This window comes from Anthonomus grandis, chromosome 1, assembly GCF_022605725.1.
Source record: "Anthonomus grandis grandis chromosome 1, icAntGran1.3, whole genome shotgun sequence".
NCBI classification, from domain to species: domain Eukaryota; kingdom Metazoa; phylum Arthropoda; class Insecta; order Coleoptera; family Curculionidae; genus Anthonomus; species Anthonomus grandis.
In genome coordinates, this window is record NC_065546.1 from 22,020,410 (window position 1) to 22,026,350 (window position 5,941).

Genomic DNA, 5,941 nt, shown 5'->3' on the forward strand with positions numbered 1-5,941 from the left:
GCGTATAATAAATTGCTGTAGATTAAAGACTAATAATTTTTACAAATGTGCCTTTAGGGTTTATTATTGCATAATAGGATTAAAACTAGTTCCTTATTGTTTCATAATTCCCAGGAAAACCTACAATCTCTTTTATATTTTATTTGTAACACCTTTTATTGGAATTTCGTAGCATATTGTGTGTACATTATGTGTATGAAGAATATAACCTTACATTATTATGCGGGTTTCTTCCAATATAAAGTTTTTAAGTAAATTTATAGCCTTTTACAGTTTTTTTGAGTCATGGGTTGATAAATTATTTTACAAACGTGCCAATATCGAATCACCGTGCAACTACATAAGGCAGGAGACAGGTAAATTTCAATTATGACATACTTAAGTGTTTTCTAATAATGTTTAGGTGCATCTTGGATGTATTGTCATTTTCCAGGATATAATTATAGATTTTATCCTATTTTAAACATATCTATCTGTCACTGTTCCCATTTTAACATTTTTTTTACAATTAAGTTTTAATTCTTGGACCTTCACTAGAAAAATGTCAAGTATTTCCCTTTCCTTGTGTTCATCTAGATTTAAGCATCTATTACACAGGGCGAGATTACTAGCCAGGGGTCCGTTAAAGTTAAAGGCACGTCTAAAAACGTTTTTTTTTAAAAAAATTTTACATAGAATGTTGAGTTTAAATATTTTATTGATAAAAAAGTGAGAATGAAGTAGACAAATTTTAAATTTTAAAAATTTTAAAGGCTTTTCTATTTACGTATAATTCACAATTACACCCGGCTTAACTATACTCTATTTGCGACTAGCCATCACGTTGACCATTATATATGCTATTAATTTAAATTTAAAGCCCTAAGTAACCAAATTCTGTAGCTTAGAAGGAATTTGTGTATATGACCTAAAGAAGTGATGTATTCTTTAGGAATATCAAATATGTAAATACTACATACAGATTAATTCATAAATAAAAGAGACTGTCAAATGTCACTTACGTGACCAACTATTATTTTATTATTTATTGGGAGTGGCTACTGTACTAGTACGATTATCGTAATTTTTTGTCGTTCGTGTCTCATTATAGTTAAGTATTTGTTTATTTATATAATCATAATATACGCATCATATCATAATCATAATATAGCGTACACGGGGCTACCGCCCCGTGTGCGCCTATGGGACTATCTGGTTGGCGCACATGTGGAGTTCGGATTGCAAAAAGGGATTGGAACCTTGGGTTGGCGCTAAATAGTGGGTTAGGTAGTCGTTTGAGCCCTATTTAGGAACTGGGATAACAGTTAGGAAAAGAGTAATTATCGGCACAAACACATTTTTTTTTGAAATTGTACTTGTACAGTAGCCTCTCCCAATAAATAATCAAATAATATTTTGTTGACGTGACATTTGATAGTCGTTGTTTATTTATGAATTAATCCGTATTTACATATTTGATATTCCTAATTCGCCTGTAGAAATTTGTGTTTATGATCTAAAGAAATGATGTAAATTCGTCTAAGTTATAGCATTTCGTTAATTAAGGCTTTAAATTTGAATTAATAGCGTATGTAATGATCAACGTGATGGTTAGTCGCTAATAGAGTGCAGTTAAGCAGGCTGAAATTGTGCTATATACGTAAGTAGAAATTCCTTTATAATTTTTAAAATTTTGCATTTTTTTACTTCATCCTCACTTTTTTATCAATAAAACGTTCAAACTCAACATTGTATGTAAAATTTTAATTGTAATGTAAAAATTTTCAAAAAAAAAATCATTTTTAGACAACCCTTTAACTTTACCGGGCCCCTAGCCAGTCACCGGCGAGTAAAATTTAAAGCGAGTGAGCGAGTTAGAACACGCTCAGCGAGCGCAAGCTACACAGGGCTAGTTAAATCGCTTTACTCGCAGGGTATTGAATTTTTGGAAGTTGTTTGTTTTGTATTTTTTGTTTTTATTTTGAGTTTAAAAAAATTTATGAACAATTTCTAGTATAATGCAATATTAAATACAAAGATTATCTAAATATTAAACTGAAAGACGTAATATTTAAGAACATGTGTAAACAATTAGATGATAAAGGTCTTCTAAAAGGAATGGATGAAAAACAATTGAAAAACAAAACTAAAAGTTTGAAACATGTGTTTCGTCAAGAACTGGCCGAAATAGAACGAAGCAAAAAAAGTGGCTGTGGAACAGAAGACATTTACACCTCAAAGTTAACATGGTTTGAGGCTGCCCATTTTTTCGCAGAAGTTTTGTCAACAAGGCATAGTAATTCAAACTTGAGTGAGTAGATTTTAGAGCTGGACATTTTTTATTTTTACATAAGTAAATTGTGCATAACAAATAAAGTCTAATTTTCTCATACGTTTTGAGCAAAATTACGTTGGAAAATAATAAATTGTATTTACTTAAAAATAAAAAATAATAATATTCAAGTTAATTCCAATCCCACTTTTTTCCATTGCCACGCTAAAGAATTTTCTTCCATAAAATACTTGGCGTACGTGCATCTTACTTCCTCTGCGGAATTTTTGTAATTATTACTTCTCAAATAAATAACCGATAACAGATTATCCACGTGGTTTCTCCATTGTTCAAAAGTAATATTTCCCGTGTTGAGATCCTCTCTATCCACAGCATTTTAAGGAAAATAAGTATCGGGGCTGCTTTTTCTTAGCCAGTTGTGGAGACTACATGCTGCCAAAATAATATCGTCAATTGTTGCTTCTTTTAATTGAATTGGTCTTGGAAATATTCTGAAGCGCCACACAAGAATACCAAATGCATTTTCTGACATATTAGGCATATTAGCATAGAGTGTTATTTTCCATAGCGATGTTTAAAGTACTATCTCTAAATATTGCACTGTCACTAGCTCGGCCGTTTGCTCCAATACCAATGTAAGTAAAGCAATAATCTGCGTCCACCATTGCAAATAACACTACACTATAGGTTTTTTTGTAACTAAAGTACACTTACCCAGACCTGGGAGGTTTTTTAAACAGAACGTGCTTGCCATAAATCGATTCACAACATCTCGGGAAATTTCAACAAAGAAAAAAAATTGCTTTATATTTTTTTCCATTCATTGCTTGTTGTAGGCATCTAGAAGAAAAATATTATATATTTTAGAAAATTTGTTTACTTCTTAAATCAAGCAAAAGGTAAACACATTTTTTATAGATTTGTTCTAATTTTTTTCAGACTCTACCCAGCACACGGAATATATATGAGGAAGTCTCAAACTCTTAAATTGAACAGCCTAATGAACTCGATACACCGCCCAAGGAACAAAATGTAAAACTCTCTACTAAAATGTATCACAAGTAAAACTGTAGGACGAATTTGGAAAGTATGTAGCTGCAGAGCTACGTCAATTGCCGCAACGTCAGGCTATTTTATTGCAGCAAGAAATCCAGAATTCTATTACATGTGTAAAGCTAATCTGTTTAGAAAACAATAACCAAATAAATACTTACTACGGATAACCCCTTCAACTGCAAACTTCTTCATCGTTATCCTCCCCAAGTGATCCCAGCCTTGCCTCAACCACATATGAAACACATACCCAAACCCAAAATAACGAAGATAACGAATATGGTCCCGATGTTCTTCATCAAGCACTTATAAATACATTTTCGGCACAATTTTAATTCTTAATGAATAAATAATATTTTTTATAGATAAGTAACTTGTTTCATAAACAGTGTGTAAAAAATTAATTGATTATTAAGTTATGCCAACCTTTATATATGGCTTTAGAACCTGACAAATTGCTGCAAGTACTTCGAGTACAAACAGTGACATTGTACATTCGGGCACTCGAAATAAATATTCTAGTGATTTAAACGAATCACCAGTTGCCAAAAAGCGTAGGGTCATTTTTAGTTTTGTAGCAGTTGGTATCGCCATCCTAAGTTTTGTTTTTTTTTTGCGGATTGTTTCGTCAACCATTTGTAATAAATTATTAAACTGTTCATTGCTCATTCTCAAAACATTCCTGTACGCCTCAGGATCATCATCCATATTAGAAGCCCCATATGTGTCTCGTTTTGAAATCTAATTCCTGACCCACACCTGTCTTGCTTTTCTTTTTTTCTGGTTTAACGTTTCTTGAAGTTTTTCCGAATTAAAAGACTGCACGCACTATATCCGCCATTTTATCCAACTAGTACTAGTGCTGTTTTAAATTACACATAGCGTTTTTACTCTCCGGAGAGAGAAATCGCGAGCGAGTAGCGAGAAAAGTAGGCCAGTGTTCAACTACCCGCTGGAAGAAAGCGAGCCGCGAGTTTACTAGCAGCCGCGATTATAATTGGTGACTTTTATAGCAACAAGTAAATTCGCCGGCGACTGGCTAGTAATCTCGCCCTGTATAATAGATGCTTAAGACATTCATGCAAATATCCTTTATGCATTAGTTTATATATTAAGAATTGCTTCTTACATAAATATTGGAGAAAGATCTGTCATGGAATTACGACTAAAAATCTCACCAATTATTGAATTTGCTTTAACCACTTTTCTGGTTCTAATTTTAACAACCTTGATAATCCCGTGCGACTTAGATAGGATGCTGGAGTGGAAATGATATTTACATGGAGTGGAAACACAACAACCTATTGTTTAGTTTAAAGGAAAATTTTAGACTAATATAAAACCCTTTTAGAACCTTAATTGTAATCATAACTACTGTGATAATCAATACTTACTAATAATAAAGATTTATGAATTTTAGTTAATAAGGATGAAATACTTATAAGGATAATTAATTTTAACCCAATAAGGATATAATATTGTATGTACAATATACTGCCTTAATCTGATTTATTATTTCATGTTCCATACTTCATGGAGACAACCCCACTAACTTGTGACATCTTAATCCAATTGTGACTAACCAAAATTCAAAAGTCGTATTTTGTTTTTATTTGTTTATTTGCTTATACTAAATAAAATTAAAAAAAAACAACTTGTGCATATGTATTTGTCTTATATCTGGTCATTTTTAATTAACTTGTTCATAATGAGAGCCAGATTTATTTCAAGAGATTGGTTCAGTTTCTATTATAAAAGTTTATATTTTGTTTTGCATAATAACTGGATATATATTATTTTGCTACAATTGTATAGATGATTGTATAAATAGAGGGTTAAAAAAATATATATGTTTAATTTTTTATTTAAGTATGTTCGTTATTATGTTTTATGCACGTATGGAAACAAAAAAAAGCAGGTAATTTTTTCTCATTCAGTTAAAATATGTTTTATACCTGCAACAATTCTATTTTTTACATAAAAGGTCTTACAATACCATACTTACAGTTTACAGTATTTAATTTAGAATATATTGTAACTATTTTTATGCGTTTTAAAATCCTTTGTTAAATTTATTTTAATTCATCGTAAAATATAATATTTAAAAGACAATTTAGTTTGTTTTTTTTTTTTAATTTACCTCTATACCTATCGTGCATATTTATAATTCTTGAAAGTATCCAGTTTTAAATCTTAGATGTCCTAAATAAGCAATGTCTAAAGAACCAAATTTAAATTAAATAATATTTTAGTTGATGTGTTAATTCTTGAATAAAGAGATGATGATGTTATGAGACGCAATATTTATTTTATTTTCCAACATTTAAAACTAACGATTTTAATAAAATGTGGGTATTTCTAAACTGATAAGTGTATTGTTAATTTTCAATTTGAATAAAATTTTATTTAAATATATGTCTTATCACTCGTCAGTTAACGCATTAACTTCTGTAATTCTACAAATTATTTTAAATTTAAATATCGCGCAATAGATCAGGATTAAATTTCACACCACCCAAGATGGTTGCCCCGTCTTTGTCAACAACGTCAATAAAGCTGTAAACCAAATTTCTGTCTGTTCACTAGGCAACACGCATTTCTCTATATTTGTGCTCT

The 5,941-nt window shown here is 30.7% G+C and overlaps 1 long non-coding RNA gene across 1 annotated transcript; it reads left to right on the forward strand.

The window, feature by feature from the left end:
- The first annotated feature begins 1,487 nt into the window (after positions 1-1,487).
- LOC126737038 (uncharacterized) lies at positions 1,488-3,789 on the forward strand. The gene is made up of 3 exons (XR_007660977.1): positions 1,488-1,639; positions 1,786-2,290; positions 3,212-3,789. It is a non-coding gene; the product is annotated as an uncharacterized LOC126737038 (long non-coding RNA).
- Positions 3,790-5,941: the final 2,152 nt, after the last annotated feature.